A 25,791-nucleotide genomic window follows, 5' to 3' on the forward strand; every position below is an offset into this window, starting at 1 on the left:
CTGTACTTATAATCACAGACCGCCTGTACATTGAGAGAATGTTTGCCTTTCCTGTTGATGTAGTCCATCGAGTTGGTAGACGGCTGCTTGATTTCTATGTGTGTGCCGTCGACCGCTCCCAAACACTGTGGCATGCCGTGAGCACGATGGAAACGCAAAACCAGATCCTCGGCATCGGACTCCGTAAAAGGCAACTTGATGTACTTTGGACCCAGGTGGACAGCGATCGCTTTACACGTTTGCCTGACAACAACAGACACAGCCTGTCGCGACACGCCGAAGGCGTTAGCAGTCTTCCTTAGCCGTCCCTCGTCGCTCAAATAATACAGAGTTAACGCAACCCTTTTGAGTGTAGTAATTGGTGCCCTCATGTTTGTTGTTTGCCCTTCAATATACGGACTGAGTTCTTCGCTCAGGGCGATGAGAGATGCTTTGGACATGCGGAAATTCTCCCTCCATTCATCTTCCACAACAACGCCATTGACAAAGTTGTCCCACCAACTGCTAGTTCTACCTGGTCTTATCCAAAATTTTCTCCTGGTTGCTCTCCTGGTTGTCTTCCGCGGTGGATCTAAGAGCATGTGGCATATGGTGTTGTCCATTATCGCTTGTTGCTCATAACAGTTGCATAGAAGCAATAGATTTTGCTGTAATAAAGCTAGTAGGCTTTGTAGCAACACGAACACAATCATGTAGTCCGCCATTATTGTTGTTGCTGTTACGTGTGACGCAGCCGACACGTGACGTGATGACATCACAAAATATACGGATTGGCTGTAAACACGAAACCGCAAGGGTGTCGTTTTCAGATTTATCCACTTTGGGACCCGGTTTCAAAAAATAGCGGTTTCAGTCTCCTAAAACGCCGGATCCGTGTGGACGAAACGCCAATACGATAAAAAAATTCTACGTATACAGCGAAACGCGTCTCCGTGTGGACAGGACCTGATAGTCTCAACTTCTGAAGTTGTTCAACACCCTTTCCATTTTACTGGCACAATAAATGGACTTAAGCCAAGCAGCAAAATGTTTATATGTAACAAGCTAGGAGTGAGAGCAGGTTAAAGATGTTGATAAAAATGTCCATGATAACCTTATGAGCTACAGCAACATTACTGTGCAGTATCAGGCATGGTTGGCAGTGGGATGCAAAGGGTGTGGAAAATTTAGCTGGTTTTAAGAATGTAGCTCAGAACCAATGTATGGATTTAGTTTTGATCTTGTTTTTGAGCTTTAATGCCATACACAGCTGCCTCAAAGTATTCAGGCCCCTTTACTTTTTGTATATTTTGTAAATATAATTTCTAAATAATGTAAATTTAAATTTTTAAATGTGTTAAATATTAAAAACTGAAATCTTACATTTATGTAAGTATTCAGACCAGCAATTCAGTTCCATATGAACGTTCCATTATTAGCAGTTACAGCGGAGAGTTCTTGGAAGCATATTCACTAAGCTTCTCACAGTTTTATATAAAAAATTATATAAATTTGCTGAATATTTAACAAAAAACTATTTTCTTAGTCATTACGGCAAAAATGTTTTATGCATTTAATCTCATCTATTTAATTTACAATGTAGTAAAGTATGGAGTACTTTTTAAGGCAACTGTCTTTTAATAATCCAAGTCCCATTTCATCTGTATGAACCCCCAGTTCATTTGTAATTTTTTTGTAGCATATTCTGATGCTACAGCTCACACAAACTGAAATGAGCTGTAATGCTATAATTTTGTTCCCTTTTAATATAATTAGTTTTATATAAAACTCCTACTTAATATATTTAGATCTTCGTATGTTGAATGGTTTTTGTTTTTTAAGCATAAACCACTTGTTTAAGTCCTACCAAATCAGGCTGTGACTAGGCCAGTCTGACACCTTCATTTTGTTTGTTTTGAGCTCTGGATAACTGTGTTGCTGCATAACCCAGTAGCAGAAATCCAACAGAATCCCACTGACCACAATTTGGATTTTTAATTCAAATACATATTCATAGAGCTCTTGACATCACATCACTATTTCATGTGCCACCATGTTAGCAGGAACAGCTTAAGCGAATGACCCTTGTGTGGATTTCAAGTCACTAGAGTTTGTTATGCACTTTAATTCTGAATGCATTGAATGCTATTTTGCAAAACTTGATCATTTAAACAGTGACCCATAAAATGCCCCAGGAGTGCTTTACAGAAATATTAGAAGACTGAATTGACAGTGTTACGGACCTGAAGCTCCAGCTTATTATCAATATGATATCTATTTTTCGCCCTTTCTATATTTATAGCTATCACACAAGTATCATGATTTTTTATTACAACAGCTGAATCAGTGCCATTACTCCTGCCACAATGGTAGTGTTCTCATACTGTATATGCATTCCTTTGTTCAGAGTTGAAATCAGTGTTACTACTTTTTCCTCATGGTCATTAATGGTAACAAAGTGTGTGAAGTTACTGCTAATGCAGAGCCAATGTTTCCTGATTTTCCTGGAAAGTGAACTCTATCATCTACCATGAAAATCCATTTGTACTGTGCTAACATGGCTTAAATGGTTGCCATTGCTTTTCGCTTGACTTGCATGATTATACCTCCTACTAAGAGGGAAGGGCATTTAATAACATGTAAGACAAGAGGTGATTAGTACTGTCATACTTTATTCACATGTTTATGTTTATTCAATGTATTGTTTTTTATGTTTTTGTGCTCATTGTTACTGTGCCTTTTTACCTGTTGGTGCATGTTCTAAATAAAAAAATAAGATTCATTGTGTTTTTGTTGGGCTTTTTTGAACAGTTTGGAAATCCCTGTAGCCACTGTCCTTAATAGCATTAACAAACAGACCATATACTGTTATATAACAACAATTGCATGTAATTTTACATTTCTTTTCTCTGTGTTACTTATGATGTTCTGTATTATAACAAGGAGATCTTGCAGATAAAACAGTGAGCAGTTTTTTAAAGGCTTTAATAATAATAATTTAACAAAAATTAGCTGTAAATATATAGAATATGCATGTAAAATGTCAGGTAATGTTTGTTTACCCAGGATAATGTGATTTAAAAAAAATGGTAAAGTAAATGTAAATTTACATTATTTATCTTTTGTTTTAAATATACAAATCTGTACCTTGACGGTTATATGCTGTGAATAAATGAAACAATTTTACTTGAAAACAGTACTATGCTGTGATTTAAAAGATATCAAACATTTAAATTATAGAAATTCAAGTTTATTTCACAGCATTCTGATGCCTTTTTACATTTTAGAGATCTTTTTATAAAAGTGCAAATCTGTACTTTTACCAAAATTTGTCTGTAAAACTACAGCACACATACAGGGAAAGCCCTGTAAATTTTTACAGAGATGTACTGTAAAATAACTTTTGGTATTTAACCGTAATTTAACAGTAACTGTTTGGCAACTTTGCTGCCAGACTTTTTACCGTTTTTTTACGATTTTTTTTTTTACAGTGTATGGAACTCCAAAGTGTTCAAAAGTATTATGAAATATATGAGAATGATATTGTGAAATACAACTCATTATTGTGAAATATATTAAATAGTGAATAACGTTACAGGTGTGACGTTTGTGAAGGACATGGCTGCAGAAAACAAGTCAATTTCTGAGTTACTCAGAGAAGTTGCTAACCGCTTAGATTGTACGTCTTCGCCTCAGCCTGAGAGAGTGTTGCAGGAGCAGCGTACTGGTGATGAAGCTGTTCCTGGTCCAAGTTCACATCACAACAGCACAGCGTTAACGTTACCAAATGCTGTCACAGCTAGCTCCACTCCTCGGAACGCTGTTCAAGGTAAGTAACGATATGTTATTTCTGCTTGGTTAGTCTCTCTGTCTGCTCAAAACGAGCTTTTTAATCAGTTTGGTCAGCCGTTTTTATCATAGCAAAAAAACTCGGCAGGTAGAGAACATTATATGTCTTCTGGGTTGTTAGCCATTTGGACGACCAACGTATTGCGCTGTGTAACGTCTATCATTTTCACGTTGTTGTAGGTAGTAGTTAACCGTAGGTAATAGTTTTTCTCAGTGGGTATAATGATTGCAAATAAAATTGCAATTGATTTAAGCTGTTTAATTTTTTTTATATTTTGCTTTTCCCCTTTTAAAGCTGAAGTCGCAAAATTGTTTGCCCCTTACAGAGCGAGGCCTTCCTCAACGCCACTTTCATCTCTGATCCCTAAATCTTCCAAGAAAGCACGCCACACCGTTTACACAAACACCTTCTTCTGCTTAAATGATCATATGTCAGACACAGTGCCAGCCAAAGCATTCAGATTTAATCTAGCAGCAGCTGGACTTGGGGAAAAACAGATTACATTCCAAGGTGATGCTACATGTCATATATAAAGATTTAGTTTAACTATTTTTTACTGTTAATGTGTTCCTTTATTGTAGTAATGTACAGTAAGGACTGAGTTTTACGGGAAGGAATGATGATCCAGAAATGGTAAAGGCGAAGATTGAGGATACCTTCCCTCAGCTAAAAGACACAGGATGGTTTGAACTGCTGAGAATCTCTGGTACAACACGAAGCCGTAAACTATGCACAATCTCAAGCTGGATACACAGTGGAATATCTCCGCAGCCCATTGAGTGGAATTGGACAAGCATTGATCTATATAAGGCCACTGCAGAAAAGTGTTGCTTTGGACGACGTGAGTAATGACTTGATTCAGAATTTATTTGCATGTAATAATAAAGTACAGTAGTTCAAATGGCTAGCTCAGATAAACTATGTGTCACATCACTTTAGCTGTTAGGTGGTTAGAAGCATGACTGCATATGAGTAATAATGTTTCTGAATGTGTATATAAGCAATTGTTATAAGAGGTTTCCGTATCATGGCTTAGGAGGTGAAATGTCAGTTTGTGTGCACAATTTGTTTCTGCTGCCCACATGTTGGCAAATCACATTGCAGAACTGTCAACATTATTATTTTTTTTATCACATTATACACCAGATGTATATTATGTTATCTTTTCCATATTGTTTGTATACCCTGATAAAGACAATGAGCTAAAATGCATTGGTCTTACAATAATGCCGTTCTGCAGTCTGCAAGATTTGATTTGATTTCTGGAGATTTGATTCTTTCAGTTTTTCACTCATCCATTCACCTTGACAGTAGGTGAAATGTATGCTTTGTTCCTCACTGTCTGTAGAGCCTGACAACTCTCCAGCAACAAGGACCTCTCACAAAATGCCTGAATTGTGACACTAACATTCCTTTAAATAAAATGAAAAACCACATCACTGAATGCACAAGGTAGGAAAAATAATTGAATTTTTCTATATTTTTGTATATACAGTGTAGAAAGTAAATCCACTTCATATATTAGTGATGGATGCTGAAATCTCTGCTAATTCCTCTCACAGTTCATTGAGTGGTGCTGAACCTCAGTCTGTTACTGAAAGTCAGGCGAGGCAGACCTGTAGTTCCACAGCAGAGGTCCCATCCTGTAACAATAGTGATGCCTTGAAGCTGTCCAGCAGGGTAGAGGAACCAGATGTTATCATATTGGACTCCACCATAGTCTCAGCAAGAGCAGAGCAATCGTCAGGTGAAATGGTAGTGCAGGAAGATGCAGCATCTCATCAAGATGAAGAAAAGTCACTTGTAGGGGAAAAACCAGGTAGTCCATAGCACAGAAATAAAGTTAGGAAAATACCAGACAAATGGAAATGAATTACATATTCAACTAGGATTAAATCTATTTCGCTTGATTTATGTGACCCATGCAAATGGGTGTCTTTCAGAGTGGAAATGTGAACAAGATGCAACTAGAGCAGCCTGGCTCTACAAGTTCGAATTGCTTTCAAAGTATGAGACCAGAAAGGCAGTAGTCCTGCAAATGGACTTACGGGAAAGTATTACGGATCAACAGAGATCCCTCATCTCCTTCTACAAAGCCCCAAAGGTAGAGTGGGCAAGCCCTATCAGCTGCAAACTGGAAGGTACTGTCTCTGTATTGGGAAAATAATAGAGATCCAGTCATTGTTTGGCTAATCAGAAACTTCATAAGTTTTTTTTTTCTTTTTTCTTTTCTTCCTTTAGGGGATGTTGCTGTTGGAGAAGGGGTGAAGAGATTCTTCTTCTCAAAGGCAGTTTCTCTAGTACAGTCTGGTTTTCATTTTAATTTTGGTATGTATTTTATAGTTAGACTTTAAAGAAAATATGTTACAGTATGTGTTTGTGATGTGAATGAGAGTTAATTGTGTGACTACTTGGATTTCTCATACGAAGATAACCTAGCTGTACTCTTTTCAGGGAACACAGATGCTACAAGACTGTTTGATGGTGAGCCAGATCACTTGACTCCATCCACTTCTCAGACCTTGCTTGAGAGTGACATGTTTTTGGTGGCAGGTAAGACAGTAATGTACAGAAATAAGAGAGAGTAATTCAAAATAATAATACACATGCAGCTGTAAAGGTAACAACATTACTTGTGTTACATTATTCTAACTAACTATAAAGACGAAAAGTAGATTGAATACAGATACAAGACACAGTAAAACAACATTTGAGTGTTCTATGGGTTTTCCTAAATAATCAGTGCACAAAGTTTTTTCTGACCTCTTGTGCAATGTTACACTAAGTGCATTTATTATGTTTGATCCTAGGAAGAATAATGGGGCATTCATTCATTCATGGTGGACCATGTGTGTCTGGTATAAGCCCTGCAATCATCCATATTATTTTTGGTGGCTCACCTGAAACAGCTACAGTTCAGGTTGAGGATTGCCCTGATATTGATATCCGCAGCACTATTCAGCTGGTTTGCATTTTTGTGCCATTATTTTGAAGAATTACTATTTCACTAAATATTGAATTTAAAGACATGATTAAATAGCCATCACTACTACTGTTTACTATTTTTTTTCTCTCTGTGTCCTAGCTTGATGGCAGTGCTGACCTAACAGAACAGGAACAAAGAAATGTTCTCGAGCTGGCTCTGGCTTGGGACCTGCCAGGTGTCACACAAACCAACCGAAAGTGGCTGTATGAACGTCTACTATTCCACGCTGTAAGTACTGACTTACTCTCCCCAAGAAATTAAAATTTTAACTAGAAAAGCACATCTAAACTTCAGATGTGAAGAAGTAGATTTTTCATATACATATAAAAAAATCTCTTTGGATGCCATTTTGGTTTGGTCTCATTATTGTAGGTCATAAGACGAACAAGCCATCAAGTCAAACAGCTGAGGAAAGGGCTTAAGGAGACCATGGTATGGCCACTTCTGACAGAAAGATCAGACATCATTCCTCTTTTCTTACCAAGGGAATCAGAGACTGCTCCCTGTTGTGAGGTAAGGTCACATCGTTTAATATCTGAATAGTGAAGGTTTTTGGTTAATTTATGAAGGACACACATCTATTGTTGACACAAAACACCAATGTACTATTTTGTGTGCTTGGGTTTGTTGAACAGCTGGTTTGCATTTAATACGATTGCATTTAAATGTCACTGATGGGTTTTAACACTACAAGATTAGTAAAGCTATTAAAGGTGAACAAATTCAGCAAATTTGATCTAGTAGCATTTAAGAGAAACATTTATTAGGTATGTGAAGAGCGCGACCAACATGGCGGCCTTTTTTGTTCCAGATTCCTGTTCCACCATCGGGTCACCTGAGCGCTGGGTATACCCCGGAAAATACGCATTCTTATTGTATCGCATTGCGGAATTCCGTGGTATTCCCACTGATAACATAGATGGGGAACCCCTCTTCGTCCTCCATTTTGAATTTTTCAATTCTGTGCACATTTAGACCTTTTCCGGAAACGTTGAAAAATACACTCGATTTTAACATACAAAAACCACTTCAAAGGATTAAGTGACGCTTTTGAAAGCTAAATTTACATATTGTTTATCATTTCATCTTTCTAATCCTGCAGTTTCATAGCTTTCTATGGATCAGAAAAAAAGTTTACTGACCCGGACCGGCAGCATACAGGATCGTCACGGGCCAAAAATCCTGAAATCTGCTGTATGTTAATCAGTGATTTGTTGCATCAATATGCCATGATATTAGGGAAATATCTTAAGATGTGAAAAAGATGATTATATCCACTGAGTCGCATTTAATTAAGCAGAAGATAAGAGATATTCACATGGTCACGTGACCTAAACCAACAGCGGCGCCTGTTGATACACCATTCCAGTCTTCACCTTGTATCAATTTTATTTCAGACTAAGGACATACTTGGAATATATATTATTCTTTCAGATTGAAGAATATAAAGAGATACACCTTCCCTGAAAGTTTCATTGAGATATCTTGATTATGAAGGAAACTACAAGCGTTTTTATATAAAAAGTTAGGTATTTGGTCACAGTTTTCTACACTCATTCCATTTTAAAAAATAGGGCTAATTAGCAAACTTCTTTTGCAAATAATTTCCTTATTTGTTAAGATATCTGAGTGATTTTGGTGTCATTGTCTTTGTTTATTCAAGCTCTTTCCAATGGTACCATTGGCATTTGGTTGAGTTTGAAATTTTTCTTCACATACCTACATTTATCCAAGGTGCTCTGTTTTATGCAGTCTATTCTACCATGAATAGTGTGGCCTGCCACAGAAGATGAAGATGACGAGGAGGAGGAATGCTCTCTTGAGGACAAATGCAGAGTGGCAGGGTACCTTCGGTCCTTCATTGAAAATGGTAAGTCTGCTGCAATAGGTATTTTGCTATTGGGTTTTCTCTAATGTTTATACTTTGGTAAATTACATACTGTCCAGTGATCTGGGACCATTAACAAAGTACATGTTAGTATAATTTTGTTTTGTTATTTGCTCCATACTGCCTTGTGAACAGTGAAGTGAAAGTGATTATTTGTCACACACACTGTGAAGTGAGCAGTGAAATTACACCTCTGCATTTAACCCATCACCTCAAACCAGTGAACTAGCACTGGGAGCTGGAGCAGTGGGCAGCACACGGTAGGTGTGCCTGGGGGGCAATCTTGGTTTTTGGTGCCTTGCCCAAGGGCACTTCAGCCAGCCCCATCTGATCTGGGATTTGAATTGACAACCCTTCTGTGACAAGCCTGCTTTCCTAACCATTAGACCACGGCTGCCCTAATTATATGTGTTATTCATGCAATATGTCTGATGGCCTGTATGTAAGCGGTCATCTTTTATAATATTTCCTAGTCAAAATAAATATAGGATGTCATTATAGTTAAAAACAGTGTTTTGTTGCAGCATCTTGTGCAGAACAAAAAGCCCTCCTCAAGTTTTGGACAGGATGGGAAGTCCTGCCGAGAGAAATGACTGTGGAAGTGGTTAACAGCAGTCTTCCAAAGTCTTCCACCTGTTTTGAAGTGCTGCGTCTTCCTGCGAACTATTGTAACTATGAGTCATTTCTGAGGGGCATTCAGGTGTGCCTCAACTCTACTGAATCAGGGTATGGTCTGGTTTAGGATTGATTTTATGTTTTGTACGAATTCCATAACCACATGGTAAGGTTACACAATTTGTTCTTTTTTGCAGCACATTACTGTTGTGCATTACTGTTGTTGTGTGCATTACTGTATTCAATGTGAAAAGACACCGACAATCCAGTGAGTTCTAGTTCCTTTAAATACATCTGACTGAAAAATACACAGTAGTTGATCAGGCTTTTTTAATATAAATTGACAAAAAAAAGTTCAGAAAAGGAAAAAGAACTGTCAGATGTTACTGTACTGTGTGCATGCTATTAAATCTGTTCAGAGTTGACATGTACTGTACATCCAACCAAGAAATTACTATCAATAAATTGACAGCTGTTTAAAACAAATGCTTTTTTATTAGGGGTGCACCGATTGCAGTTTTCTGGCCGATCAACGATCACCGATCCTTAGGCAACCTTACCTGCCGATCTCGATTTTTTTTTGCCGATCTTGTTTCTTTCATAACTAAAAGACAGTTACTTCAATGTTTCCATTTTTATTGAGTAAATTGATATGAATACTCACAAAACATGAGGTAGTGTCCTCAAATATAAACGAACATATAAATGAGCATTGCTGTTTGAACTACAAAATCATATTTTTTCTTCCAGACTTTAATTTCTCTAATTTTGTAAAAAAATATATATATATATAGCTGTTATGACACACTTGTCCAAAAAATAGGGAGGGAGGCAGCCTGCACTGCACCTCTCTCGGGAATGGGAGAAAAGGCTGATTTAACCCTCTGGGGCCTAGGGGTAGGAAACACACTTTCACTGACTGGGGCATGATCACACATTTCATCACACTTAATTCATGGCAAATAAATTATTTCTTATATATTTGTTTTGCCATTACACTCATCTTTATTTTAATATATATTGTAAATATGTCAGATTTTTGTTAAGTTTGAAATTTGACATCAAAGTATAGACATTGCAAAATGCAGTTTGGAACACTTGCAGAAACATTATAAAAGTACATAGTAAGCAATGCTGGCAGTTTGTTTTGATCCCAGATATCTGATCACCAAAGTCTTGGCTACATGAAGATGACTAAATGGTGTAGATGCAACATTAATTTGGATAAATAAATAAGAAAAACCTAACTCATGTAACTATTTCTGGCTCCTTTCATTGAATATGTAGCAACTTTCATGTGTATGAATGAGCCATTGTCACCTGGCCACGTCCCCAACCCCCTTTTATGGCGCTGAAGGGGATGTATCTGGATCGCGTTTCACCGTTGCGCTGTTAATCAAATTACCATGCGAATGCGATTTGAATACGCGCTAATGCGGCTATTTAGAATGTGAATAGCGATCTTCGGGTGAGAGCGGTACTACACGCCCCCGATGCAGGTAAAACAAAGTAAGATGACATGGTTTACTTTTTTGCCGATTTAACCTAATTAAAAAAACTTTAATACTTCCGACAATGGACGTTTTGAAAAGAAGACAGATTACGGATTTAGCCAGCGTTTTTTTCATGATTATACATTAAGATTTCAGCGAGATATTTATAAACTGAAATAGACGCGAAAAGTACGCGATGTCGTCGACGACATACTGTACTCGACCCCAAAGAGTTAAAAGCATATAACTAAGATCGGTGGAGCTCATGGGAATATGGTCGATTTCTGATCCCCTCAAATTAACGTGATCGAGGCCGATCGATCGGTGCGCCGATCGATCGGTGCACCCCTATTTTTTATAGTTATTCTCTGTTTTACTTTGTTGACAATGAACTTGTTCATGCTGTTTTGAGTCAGTATTAGCTACTAAGGTTCCTGTCTGCACTCGAGCCATAGATGTAAAAACAAGAATAAAAGTGTGTAAACATATTGCATCTGCTTACTTTGAAGAGTTAAGGTGTGGTCTCAAACATACGTTTGAGTGAGTGAACAGTTTAACAGTACACATCCAAAGCTTGACTGAATGAAACGTTGGTAGTACAGCAAGCTCTCGTTCATTCAGTGTACGTGGGAGCTGAATCTCAGGAATGGTGATCTCATTTGATGGGCGGTGATTATATGGTCCTGTCCAGTCCACACCGTAATCCTCATCAACCTGAAAGAGCATCCAAATGTCTTACTTTCATTAATCACTTTCACTTCACTTAAACATAAGCTGAAGAAGTGTTTCCTGCAGCTGGCCCCAAACTATTGCCATCTATGCACAGTGTTCTCATGTGACAATAATGGTAAATGACCTGGTAGATAGGATAAAATGAGAGAATGGCTTTGCAGACAAAATTTTTCTCTTGTAAGTGGAAACATTTTGGTACACCAATTGGCACAGTAGAAGTAAACTCATCTCCACTATAGATAGATTTTTACATACAAGAACTAATATTGATCAAATATCCATGTACCTGTGACAAATCAACCAGAGCTGCATAGGTGAATGCTGTTTGCTGTTCTGAGCCCATGCTGATTCGATGCTGCCTGGAATGACTGAAGATGATTTTGAATGTGATGAAAAAAGCGTCTGTGCAGTGCAAACAAGTCAGTTTCTTCACCAGGGTTGAGCAGTCCTTGAATCTCCAGCTGGGTAAAGACTGCATAGAAAAGGTCGAGGACATTCTCATACACATTCCTCCACAGGCGCTCAATGCTGTAAGATCATTTATGGTTTTTTAGGTATTTCTATGTCACCAGACTTCTAAGTCAATTATTAGTGTAGTGTTAATCCATGTGCTGTGAAACCAATCAATTATGCTCATAAACCATTTTTGTCTTATTGCAAGTGCATGTTTGAAACAATGTGAAACAGGCCATCAGTTTACATGTCCTTACCGCTGGTTGTGAACACTTCTGCCAGTAATATGAGAGTTCCTGTTCTCTCCCATTGCCTGGACCATGAAATGTGCAACCTTCACATTTCCCCCCCCCTTTGTCTGACCTGGAAAAAAGTTTTGATCTAAGTTAGTGACATTCTGAATATATCTACTGTCTGACACAGAATTTTAGGCATACTCAGGGTGTTATGACGCACGCGCCTGGAAACGCAGACGAATAGGCAGGAATCCAGGGATCAGGAACACGGGGTTTAATGGCAGCACAACGCACGCAACAATACAACATCACATCAATGACCGGACTGGGGAAACAAACGGAAACGCGGACTAAATACAATGGACTAATGACAACAATCAGGAACAGCTGTAAAACACTGGGATTCCACATGAGGTTAACGAGGGGGCGTGGCACATGAGAGGAGCGGACGATCGGGGCATGACACAGGGCTTGTCCTTTGAAAAATGCAGGCGCACACAAATTTGTGCACCTAAAAAGTGCTAGGTGCACAATTTTTTTTGTGCACCCTAAAAGTGCTAGGTGCACAATTTTACCTTTTTTGTGCGCCTAAAATGTGGTTGGACTTTGGTGCAATGGGTCAAAATGTACTTGTATTTGTACATTTTTTCTGTTTTTATTTTATCTGTTTTTTGTAGTCCTAGTGTTAGTTGAGAATTTTGTCCTAGTTTTAATGCTTTAACATGTTTTGTAGAAACCCATTTAAAGTGAATCACTTTTTATTGGTGAATAAAATTTGCAATTCAGAATTCAGTCTTTTTTGCATCAATACTTTGGAGATTGTCCTCAATTTGCATAACACTTGCTGCAGAAGGCTGAGGGGAAGAGCACCATAATATTAAGATTATATGGGCCAAAACTTAGAGATGGCATCCAATAATTTGTATGAGCCAAATTCTGTTTCTCCACTGAAATTGCATTTGTTAGCCAGTGTCTTCTCTGAAAACTTCATTCTTGGATGAAGAACACATCAGCAGCCAATCCCAGCAGCAGCCAATCCTTAACATGTATACAGCTAATACTAACTAGTTATGAAGATGCCATCTCTTAAGTACTTGAGTAGTTTTGAGTAGGTTGCCTTCCAGGATAGAATCTGCAACTAGACCACAGGGTGAGTAATGACAGTAGCCAAGGATATTGCTGTTGGACTAGGACTAGGAGTGGGGATAGCTCAATATTAAGAGTTGGACAATAGGGTTGGGTCGATAGACGATGCCATCGTCCACCGGCGATGGCCGACAGACATCACGATGCTGAGCCGACATCGCGATCCTCCGCCCCACCCCCGCCGCAGCAGCAACCAGCTCACGAAAAACACACACTTAATCACACTATATAGCCAAATTAAATGCATGCTTTCAATTTCCGCATCTTTACTTATTTTATTATTATTATTATGAGGAAATAATAACAAGGAAGTTGTTAGCGATCACAATACAAATTACAGTGAACTCCAAACGAATTGCACGAACTAGTTTGTTTACATTAAATGAGGCATACAGAAACAGCAGAAAAAAAATCAAAATAATTTTAATTAAATTAGATTAAATAAACTACACCAAATATGCCTTTTTCATGGTTTTACCATAACGAACAGAACGTCTGCGCATCTTTTGCGCGGATAACTTAACCGCAAATCCTACACACCACTTCAGACGTATCTCGTGGCTGTCCTGTTTCATTCGGTCTAAAGCCAAAGTATTGCCAGAAAGGTGAATTTGCACCTTTTTTACCAACCAAGTTTGTCGACGCCATTATAACGACACAGATCACTGTGCCTATTCATGCCAGAGTCCCGCGGAAAAAGTGACTGACAGGTGGTAATTTGTGTGTAACTTATCTTTATTTATTTATGGTTTGGTTATGGGTAAAACAAAGACCATGCGGGTCAGGTAGTGGAAACGGTAGGCTACAATTAATTAATTCGTTATGAATTAATTATTTAACAACAACCATCCCTCCCCTCCCCAAAAACATTGCATTCTGACACGGATAACCCTTGCTATCCATGCTTTTTTTCGACGCCATTGTTGTCATGAATAATTCCGTGGTCACGTGACAAATTATGAGGCGCGTACAATTTAATTCTTTTTTATTGATAGGCTCGCATTTCTTTGCGCAGCTCATCACCATTTTAGGCGCGTGATGGCGTGCACGCGCAATTGCGCACCTTAAAGGACAAGCCCTGCATACTGTATTTGTTACACTACTTGCCGCACTCGTGATGGTATTCCATATTGTCTGATTGCTGACAAAAAACCATCAAAAACTGTTGTAGCTTTGTTGTTGGTGGCAGCTTTAAGGTAGACAATTAACCTAGAAAAACCATCTATCCCACCATGTACAACAAATCTCCATCTGTCAAGGCAAAAATATAAAGGAATATAAAAGAACCATTATCGTCATGTCACCACAGTTACATTTTTCATTTTTATTACAATACAGAAGAATATTACAATTGAAGGAAATTTTAAGACTAAAATTTGAGTTCTACATACAGTGACAATATGTTATAAACCAGGAATGCAAAATAAATAATAACAGGGAGACTTGAACACTTTACAGAAAGATCCTGTAGTGCAAGGAATCACATGCACAATATTAAGCCTCAGACATGACTACAGCTTATCCTGTAAACTGCCTTATGTGACATTTAAGATGACATTTTACTTCATTTTAATTTACTACATGCATCCCAATATTTTCCTGGAATAGGAAAGCAGTGATAATAAGTGCTGACCGAATTAGTTTATGATTTCCATCTATATGCCAAAGGTGATTTGGTGCTGGCACACTGTACTGACGACGCCTTGCAGTCTGAATAGATAACCGACGCATCATGACTCCTTCTGGGTTGACTCGTCTCATTGAATCCATCAGTCGAAATCCTGATTAACAGACAGATAATGTCTTAGTACTAGAAACCACAAAAAGGCTGTATTGTAAATATTGTAATGCATATGTGACAGATCATCACTGCTTCTGGTAACTACCCAGATGTTTTACAGATTTACTGAGGAGAGAGAATCGTGTACTGACTGGTTCAAACTGGAGGAGAACAGGAACATAACTGCAATATGTGTCCAACCCAGTGATAAGGACATGCTAGTCATTTTTGATGGAAATTTTAAACTATCACATCACGGCTCCACTGACACATGCTATCCAGGTGTGAAACTGGTGTTTGGGTATTTAAACAATATCACATTACTTTGTATGTGTATGTCTCTAGATCGTAGATGTCCCATCATCGTTCTGCAGCCGGCATTTGGGTGATGACGCTGAATATCCAGGACTATTGCATCCAAATCTTCATCTCCAATAGAAGAATACCTATCGGATCTTCTACAAATAAAACAATTGCTCATATCACAGCAAACCTCAACAAAGAGTTACAAGGTTTTCCAAACAATCCTTCAGAAAACTGAGGGGGTAAATGTATTCTTGTTTTAGTTTTAATAAAAACACCAGAGAAGGAATGAGAATATTTATAACACTGCTGAAACCGACAAAAACATTTAGATAAACTCGCTATTTGATATCAACGTTGCGTACAGCTTCCGCATATGTTAGCACCAACAGGGATTATCAGAGAACAATTAGCTACAAACATCGTCTGAGCTATGACAAGCTAACACTGTGCCAGGCTAAACGTGTCTAAACACGGAGATGGCACTGACAGTTTCACCCCTAGCTGTCCCACTTGGTTTAGTCAGCCACAATAAAAAAGTAAACGATAATATTTTGATGGGATACATCATAATTAACGTCAACACTCGAATAATGCCGTGTACAGAATCACACAAGTATTAAGTTACAGTGTAAATTTACCTTAGACCTTCCTCCATCATTCTCCTCCGAATTGTGCTCGGTGACACAGAAAACATATCAGCAATAACCCCGATGGTAATCCCGGACAGCACTAAAGTCCTGAGTGCTGCACCCGGGATTTCAAGACGTGGACGACCAAAATTTGAAGACAGTTCTTCTTGTGCGTATTCCAAACGGACACGGTGCTCAATTGCTCTTAAACTATCAACAATGGTATCATCGATGCTAACACCTTGAAGAGCAATTATCATCCCAAGCATTTCAAAAACTTAATCTAAACGATTCAAAACCGTATCTACGGGTAAATTATCCCTCTCTATCTGATCTGCTAAAATAAGCAGAACTGAATGAAGTTCATGCCAGTCCGCCATCCTCCATGACTTTTCACCTAGCACGTTGTTGCTAGCTGTAACAGCGGTCCGCCGAGCAGGTATGCAGGAAAACTAATCGATGTTAAAGGATGAGCCAATAGGCGTGCAGGTCCAACCCACTGACACTGATTGACAGACGAAGAAATTTCATGAAATGATGAAATACGGCATCATGAAATGATGAAATACGGCCATGAAATGATAAAATACGGCATCATGAAATGATGAAATACGGCATCATGAAATGATGAAATACGGCCATGAAATGATAAAATACGGTATCATGAAATGATGAAATACGGCATCATGAAATGATGAAAAACGGCATTATGAAATAAATACTGACTTTGAAAAATAAAAATATGAAATATTTCATAATAATAGGTACATTTATATAACAGAATGCAATATATTTCACAATAATGAGTTGTATTTCACAATATCATTCTCATATATTTCATAATACTTTTGAACACTATGGAGTTCCATAGGAGAGACTATGTGGCCTAACTATAAAAGTGACAAAAGGATTGACAAAGCAATTCAGCAAAGGGAAAGGCTGGGGCGAGGACTGGGACCAGCATGACTGCACGGTTTCAGTCATGTGGTATGTTCAGCTCTGAAATCAGATTGTATGTTGAAAATCCTAAAATTAAAATTAACCTTTTGTTTACTTAAGAATGATTGACAACATTAACAAACTTACTACTACTGTTACTATTTTATTAGTGGTGTTAACACATTGATTTGTTTGGCATTGTGAAAATTTGTGTTTCAGACAACTACTTGCAGGCACGCCAAGCAATGAAAAAATCTTTAACTTGCAGCACATCAGACATGCAGTCCGAACAGGATGACGAAGAAGACTCAAGACCTCGGAGAAAACCCAAACCTGTGTTAGTATTACTGCTTCAAAATTGATTGATTTCTGCATTTGTATTTTCTGAAACTTTAGTTACTGCTAAATAATTTAACTAATGAATAAGTGATTTATAAATAGTAATAAGTCTTAAACAACCTAACTGGGTTAGGGTTAGGTTACGTAATTAGGTACAAAAATGAATAGCATAATACTGAATTTTTTGATAATGTTTACTAATGATTTTTTGCAGTATCTAAAGTGTTTCCCTGTATTCTTAATTAAAATGTGGCTTACATTTGTGTGTTTTCTGCTTTCAGCCACTATTTAGGAGATTCTGACTTTGATAGTGATGATACTGAGATGAAAGCCCCTCACAAGAAACCACGGGACTATATTCCAGCTCTTCGCCTGCCAAGTACCTCAGTCCAGGCTCCTCCCATTCCCCCACCACCAAATGTCGCTCCTCAGGTGACACCTCCAGTAGCAGCAAAAGCTCAGCCTACTTACATGCTGTCTCTCCCCGAGATGAACACCACCACTTTGGACGGTCAACATCTTTTCCACCCAACTTGCAGAGTGGCCAGAACTGGAACTGGACAAATTCCCTGCACAGGTGTGTTTTTTAATCACCTACACAGCTGACATAGTCCTTCAGACTTGCCTCTTATTTGTGTTGCAAATATTAGGTCCTTTATGCCACACCCTTTTTATGGCACAGAGGGTGTTTGATTTCTCTTGGTGTGTTTGACAGTTGTCTTATCCCTGTCAATTTGTTATATTCAGTTATATTCCTGTGGAACAGTTTACTACATTTTCTGTCCCCAGTGCTATTGTTTTTATAGCACAATTTTTGCATCACTGTTTTGTAGCTTTAACCTACTGATGTACTCTTTTTTCATATTACAGCTGCCCAGTTGCATATGCTCACTCTTCTGGAGCAGGTCAAGCACCAACAAAGCCAAATCATTTTAATGCTGAATAACCTGAACTCAAAGGTCTTCGAAAACCAAGAGTGTCAGGAGTCTCTAGAGATGCCAGAAGGGTTGCAGTTCCCATTAAACACCACTGAGGAAGTGGAGCAAATGGAAGCATGGCTAGCTGATTCTGCAAAGACTGGAGCCAAAAAGAGTCTGGTAGTAAATTTAGTATTTCATATTTGATTTTTATGTGAACATTGTGCTCTGTTTTAACATCTAGCAATGTCTTAATGTAACATTTAAGCTTAAACATATGAGTAGTACGCTGTGAATAAGTTGGAAATTTATAAATACTGGAAACAAAACATTTCATAACTGAATTTTCGTAAAGCAGAGAAGCAATTCCCATTAATTTCTATTGGGGAAAAGTTGAGCGTTCCCAGACCCCAAAAAATCAAAGAAGGTATGATGTAACTGCACAGCTTAGATAAAGCAAAAAATAATGTATTACAGTGGAGTTCAACTTGCCAGTAGCAGTGACACATCTCGGAAACAGAAGCACAAAATAAAAGCATGGATTCTCACAGACCTGGTTTTTTGTCTCTTCTCATTCATTACTAAAATAAAAATTATTTAGAAAAAAACAGGTATTTAAAAATGTCTTTCGTAAAAGCATTTTTTTGTAAAGGGCATTCATAAAGCAGGGGATAGCTATGTATTTAATATCATCCATATTATTATTAAATATGACTTTGCATTTTTTATTTTACAGCTCAAAGTTTTATCATCACTAGGAGGGCAAGATGTGAAGAAGGTAACGTGGAACATCTTGGGTCACATGTTCAGCAACAGTGTTGGGAAAAAAATCAGTTGGAAGGGAGCCAACCAAAAAATGAAATTCAGTGTAATGAATCTGAAGACACTTTTGTTTAGTAAGTATTACCAACATTTTTATGTTATGGTTTAAAATGCGTGTGTTTGGAATATATATTAGCAACGCATCAGTTTGAACATTTCTCGGTTTGGTTTGTACAGCCCTAGCTTCCTGACAGTCATGTTGTGCCCAATGAAAAACAGTATTGTGATTATAATGGACAAAAAAATATGAAAATAACCAGTCTTAATAAACAATAAGGCCCAGACAGAGCACTGTATGTTCCAGATGAAGGGGATAAACTCCACATATATCTGTTTTTTCCCCATTTAGGAGCTGTTCGAGCATGCAAAGTGAGCAGCAATGCCACAGAAATGGAGATAAATAAGCATGCAATCCAATGGTTCAACCTTGCATCTGACCGTGGATGTGGACGCGGGGAGCGTTACAGGTGACGAACAGAGTAATTGGACCCCTGAACACAGGTTTCATTAATTATGGTGTTCAGTGTCCATAATCATGTCTTCTATAGTCATGAGATTTCCCATTTCTGAACCAAACACACCATCTATGACAGCTCTATTCAATTAAGGGATGCAGTGATCTAGTCTAAAACAACTGGTATATGGGGTCCTAGACAGGGACCACCTTGGACACAGGAGTGTGACCACACATGTATTGACACTAGGCCAGTTTAGAAAATTTTCTACTACATGTTCTGTTGAAAGCAACTAGAAACCGAAGCAGACACGGGGAGAACCTGTTAAATCCGGTTCTGACCTTTATAAAATGAATGACCTTTATAAACATCTGCCTTTGGACATAATCAACAATAGAGTGAGATTCTATTCTTTAGTGTTTTTAGTGAAACCATATGAGTCTGAACTTTGCTCAATTGAATAATTATAGAATTTCAGATTATCAGTCTTACCAACTTTACTGGTCTGTGTTATGTTTGTGTAGGGCTGCAACTAGCGATTATTTTGATAATCGATTAATCTGTCGATTACTTTTTCGATTAATCGGGGGGGGGGGGCAAAAAACTATTTGATTTCCAGCAATTTTTAATAACCCAGTCTGTCTTTGTACAAAAGTTGTTTCCAGCAACTCACATAAAAAACAAATGTATGCTACATTAAGAGTATACAAAAAAAATTAATAATTTGTAGCAGCTGAATCAACGTAATGAAATACACAAAATCTTGTTTTATAAAGTGCAACCAGCATGGTGCTTTAGATAATGTATTCAGTACTCCAGTTTTTCAATGTAAAAGCACAGACTACCGCTGCTGCTACTAAGAATATTATTAAATAATTGTCTAATGTTATTTAATGTTGATACACATATATGACAGGGGGAGAGAGCACGCCAGCGAGTCTGTCTGCATTTATTACGGACAAATAAAGTAAACATTTATTGCGAAGAAAAAGCCTTTTCCGCATCTTACGCTAAAAATTACTGAGCAACGCAAATAAGACGATTGGTGACGAAAAACCCGTGAACGGCAGGCGGCAAATTTTGTTTTAAAACGTGTCCGGTTGTTTCAGCATACTACAGTGATGAACTGTAAATAAGATAAATAACATAAGGCTATTTAGTTTGTTTAATAAAAGGACAAGATATAAACCTGTTCTATCGGAAAGGTAGCCTTAAATGACTTCTGTTGCGATCTGGAGCTATATAGAAAATTAAATTAAATAAAATTTACTTGGGGCGCCCACCTAATAGAATGGTAGGGTAAACACGTTGTGGTATACTGTATGTAGCCGCATTTCTAGCCCCATAATAGCTGATTGTGTTGACAACCACGACTTCCCCTGCGTTCATTTAAACACATGTGCGTGTGTGAAGGGACGGGGCGGGTAACGCGGCCGGCAGTAACGCCATTGGTTGCAGTTATTAGTTATCCAATCCGACAGTAAACGGCTCATTAATAAGAATATTCTCAGAGTTATGGTCTCGAAATAAAATCCCGAGTCCTTGACAAGAACGAGTACAAATACGGCTGCTTCAAAGACAAGATCGAGACCTTCAAAAACTGGTCTTAAGTACTACAACATTTGATATTACTATAAATTTCTATCGTGAAGAAATGAAGCAGTGGTGTAGTGGTAACAAGAAATTTAAGGTGGGTAAACTATATGCACAGCAGAAAAAACGGTGGGTAACTATATCATTAACATTAGTGATCTTAAAAAAGGTGAGTAAAAGCTGTTTTGTAAATTTAAAAGGTGCGTAAATGGCGTTTATGTGCATTTACTTTTTTCTTTTATGGCGGTCGGCATCGGTTTATGTGCATTACTGCCACCGCGGCTTTGGTTAGCTTACTGCTCCCAAATTAGGAGGTTGCCACTGTACTTATGTGTATAATAACGTAGACCCAACTAATCGATTATTAAATTAGTTGGCAACTATTTTAATAATCGATTTTAATCGATTAAATCGATTAGTTGTTGCAGCCCTATGTTTGTGATAAACTAGTTTAAATATTAAGCATTATAGAATGAGTGAATATGATGTAGAATGCTACAGGGACAAGGGAAAGCAATGACAGGTGCTAATACTTAAATAAACTAATAAATTTAGATGTCATAAAGCCTAATGATTAATAGTAATGATAATTCTATCCCTAAAATGCTTTTGTTTGGTGGGAATACTGCAGGCTGTATCACTGTTTCACCAGTATAACTAATAATAACTGTTACTCTGGGAAACATACTGAGTGTAGGTTCTTGTGTTCCTATTGAAGCTGAGCTTGACGCTCGAAAGATTCTCCCGTCCCAATCCACTCCATAAAACTACAAGAAACTGCTTCGCAAAACTTAACTGTTTACTTCGAGTCTTTAACTAATATTACAAACATAAAATTTTATCCACAAAATAAAATAAATACATTTATATCAAAATTCGAGAGCATCTGCTCCAATCTAACCTCTCTCTCTCCTACCACCTATCCCCCGCCCCCTTATCATAATAAAAGCACCCCAATAGTGTCCATCAGAACTACATTAAAAGTCCTGTTTTTAAACATTACAAAGTAGATCCAATAAATCTTAACATTTTAAGTCATATTTGTCAAACTAATAAACTTGAATAAACTAATAAACTAATAAACCTTGAATCAATATTATCTACTGTTAATTATTCAAATCATATGAAATGCATTTAGGCTCCTACACCGAGGCTGTGATGACTGAGAAGATAAATGGACATATTGTACAGTCATAGGTAAAAATTATCATGAAATCAGTTGCCATGATGTATTGGTGCACAAAATTTTATATTTTTTCTTGTTTTTTTAGGGCTTCCACACCTGGACAGGATGGTTGAATGCTCAGTGGAGCATAAATTTGTTAAATGTTTGTCCTTTTATGTCTTAAAAATGTTCTATTTAATTAATTTGCAAAATGTGACTTTTTGCATGTTATGTTTACAATAAAATTTTGAAGATGAACAGGGTCAATTTGAGTGTTCCATGTATTCTATATTAGGTTAGATTAGATAGTGTACCAATTCACTTAGGATCCTGGAGCAGAAGTGGTCAGCAGTCAGTCTGGGAAAAATGAGTATGAGCCACAATCGGACCAGATCTGAATTTACCTTTTGACTCTGGTGCAAATACGGGCCAGATTTGGTAATATAATATTCAATGTAAAGCTGGCCAGATATGGCCCAAATCTGTTTCAAATCTGGAAAGCGGATTCGGACTGGTACTGGTCCGTTGTGCAAAAAGACACCGGGCCAGATGCGGTTTACGGATCTGCAACGGTTTCTGAAGAACATTTGGCCCGGATCCAGTTCAGACTCATTTTGCTATGTGGGATGGCACTCACAGGGCATAACAGCATTAATGCTGCTTTTCTCACACAGTTGATGATAAATAATTGTGAATCCCTTTTGTTTTCATTTAAAATCTGTTTCAGGTAAACATTTTGGGGCTTATTGGTGGGGCTGATGTGCGTGACTGCACTTGGCGTGTATTAAGGAAGGCGTTCTCAAACACGCTGGCAAAGAAGCTCAACTGGAGGGGTGTTAATGGAAAGACTTCTTTGGCCTCCCTTAAACTGAGAGAGGTAGTGATTGGTCAGTATATTTGTCTGGACATACAGTACAGAAGGTCTCTCTCAGATGACATGTTTAACTGATGCTTAAGACCTCCATAATGCCCTTACGGTGTGCATTCATTTATACCTAGCTGCAGTTCGGAGAAACCCTTTGACTGTAGCGCAGCAGAAGCGGATATTGAGGCAACAATAAAGCGGTGGCTTCAGCTGGCAGCTGACCGAGAAGGCGGGCGGAAAAGAAGACAACTCATGAGGGAAAGTCTTTAGTGTGTGAGTGAGTGTGTGCAAGTGTGAGTGAGACAAAATTTAAGCAATGTTTACATATTTTAAAAATTGCGCAAATTTGTCTTATTGAAAAGTTTGTTATTGGTTTTGTAATGTAGGTTGTTTGTTGTAATTCATTTTTGTTAATTATTATATTTCTTATAATAAAAAATACCTTGTATTTTTAAATGGATTACTAATTTTGAATTTGTGTTTCATTTTGAGCACTTTATGGCAGTTTATGGGCCACATCTGGCCCGGGGACCAAGCCGGCACTCAGCTGACACTCAGTCAGATTAGTTTTACAGTGTGCGGGCCAGGTCTGGGCCAACAGAAACAATAGGAGTCATTTTACAGTGTGTGGGCCAGATCTGGGCCAAAGCAAATTATTAGTCTCGGTTTTCATTGTTTGGGCCAGTTTTGGGCCGGGGACCCAGGCAGACTTGGGCCAGAACTGAGGCAAGGGTGTGGCCCACAAGTGGGCCAGACAAATTTTGTTATGTGGGTTACATAAAAACCTATTAGTTGGGAGTGCAGTAAGTTATCGTAGATAACTCTATCGAAGAGAACTCTATTGGCAGTCTATCGCTCATCCTGCTAGTCCTGGATGTAGAGGGTTGAATTTCGGACCGTATTTTAAACCACTGAAATTGTGGCAGCGTATTTGAAACAGCTAAAATAACGGGACTGAATATTGTAAAGCAGAAATAAGAGGACTGAATGCTACTGCTTGAATAATAAAGATGCGAATAAAACACATGGAATATTTTCATCTGAATTTGTTCTTTTGAAATTTATCTTGAGGCGAAATTAAATTAACTGAATTCATGTGGTTGAATTATAAACATGCACTTTAAAATACGTATCTTTTGGAACTGACTTTTGGAAGCCGAATATTTTTGTACTGAATATTTAAGCAATGAAATTACAATTGAAATGTTTTCAGTTGAAATGTTCAATGTTTAAATGTATGCACATATTAAATTACAGTCCCCAAAAATTCAAAGCGTCATTAATGTAATGCGTTTTTATTCGATAAGTGTAATTCAACGTGTTTTTTTCATCAACGACTTTTATCATTAATTTACTTCCATACGCCCCTCTTGGTCATCAACTGCGAGTGACGTCACTCCCCATACAATCACGCCCCACAGTATAGACCCACCCCTGACGCTAATTGACAGGTTTTCGTGTAATGCGTCGGAAATTCAAATGCAAAATGAATTGCGATTGCATTTGAGTTTTGGCAGGCTACATACGCGACGCAGAGAAAGTGAAAAAGCAGACGTGGTAATTGATTTTGCTATTTAAATATGACAGGCTCATGACTTGTAAGACATGGGAAATGCAACTGCAAATGGACTTTTTAATTTGAAATTTGGCAGTCAGTGTTCGTTCGCGAAACCGAAAAAGCGAACGGTAATGCAAAATTTGCAATTGCATTTGAATTATGTCACACTTTATGTGTCCACATATGGAAAACGCAATTCCTTTTGAAAAATGTCCGGGATTTCCCTCCATATCCCTGCTCGATATTCAAGCACAAAGTATGCGGTACAATTTAGTGTTCGCCGGAATTCCGGAGCGCGCAGAGGAAGACGCAGAAGCTACCATCAGAAACTTCATACAATAACAACTTAAACTTCCTCGGGACACCGTCAACAACATCACGTTTCATCGGGTCCACCGCATAGGAGGGGTGAGGAAAGAAGCTCAGCGTCCAAGACCTATCGTGGCCAAGTATAGCTGTACTTATATGAGAAAATTTTATCAGATAACACCAAAACAGTTCAATAGTGCTTGGATGTGAGATCTACAGAAATACAGAATTACAATAAAATACTGACATGTTTGGTGAAAGACATATTTATTTATTGATTTATTATGATTTATTTTATTCGTCAGGCAGGGCGAGGCAGGGAGCTCAGAGGAACGGACGAACAACCAATTTCCCAAAGAAATCCTGGATCGTCGCAGAATATTGTTCCCGCTCAGGAAAAAATTAATTGCGGAGGGAGCCCAGGCTGTCATCGCGGTAGACAGACTATGTTAATGGACAACTGTTTTGCGACCAGTGGCCTGTACTACGAAGCGGGTTTACTGACTTATCGGGGTAACTTTGCGAGTAACTTGATGACGTGTGGTGTAACTTCGCGATTAACCCGTACTACGAAAGGTGGGTAGGTTATAGTCGAGGCATGTTGCCATGGCAATTTACGCAAAGTCTCAAAACTGCTCCGAGCAGTTTTTGTTCTTGGTTAAGTCGAGGTTTCTGCGTAAGCCAGCCCTATATGAACACCGCCCATCCAACTACAATTTCTCCGAAGACAATGCCG

The 25,791-nt window shown here is 38.1% G+C and overlaps 3 long non-coding RNA genes across 3 annotated transcripts; 2 read left to right on the forward strand and 1 right to left on the reverse strand.

Annotated features, from left to right (window-relative positions):
• The first annotated feature begins 5,450 nt into the window (after window positions 1–5,450).
• Window positions 5,451–6,140, forward strand: LOC140582720 (uncharacterized). The gene is made up of 3 exons (XR_011985557.1): window positions 5,451–5,648; window positions 5,773–5,970; window positions 6,071–6,140. It is a non-coding gene; the product is annotated as an uncharacterized lncRNA (long non-coding RNA).
• A 534-nt stretch (window positions 6,141–6,674) lies between these two features.
• On the forward strand, window positions 6,675–8,684 carry LOC140582679 (uncharacterized). Its single transcript, XR_011985490.1, has 3 exons — window positions 6,675–7,043; window positions 7,188–7,328; window positions 8,568–8,684. It is a non-coding gene; the product is annotated as an uncharacterized lncRNA (long non-coding RNA).
• Window positions 8,685–11,255: 2,571 nt separating this feature from the next.
• Window positions 11,256–12,345, reverse strand: LOC140582702 (uncharacterized). The gene is made up of 3 exons (XR_011985521.1): window positions 12,254–12,345; window positions 11,830–12,015; window positions 11,256–11,525 (listed from the first exon to the last, which is right to left on the reverse strand). It is a non-coding gene; the product is annotated as an uncharacterized lncRNA (long non-coding RNA).
• Between the last annotated feature and the right edge of the window lie 13,446 nt (window positions 12,346–25,791).

Source organism: Paramormyrops kingsleyae, chromosome 25 (genome assembly GCF_048594095.1).
Source record: "Paramormyrops kingsleyae isolate MSU_618 chromosome 25, PKINGS_0.4, whole genome shotgun sequence".
Lineage (NCBI taxonomy): Eukaryota > Metazoa > Chordata > Actinopteri > Osteoglossiformes > Mormyridae > Paramormyrops > Paramormyrops kingsleyae.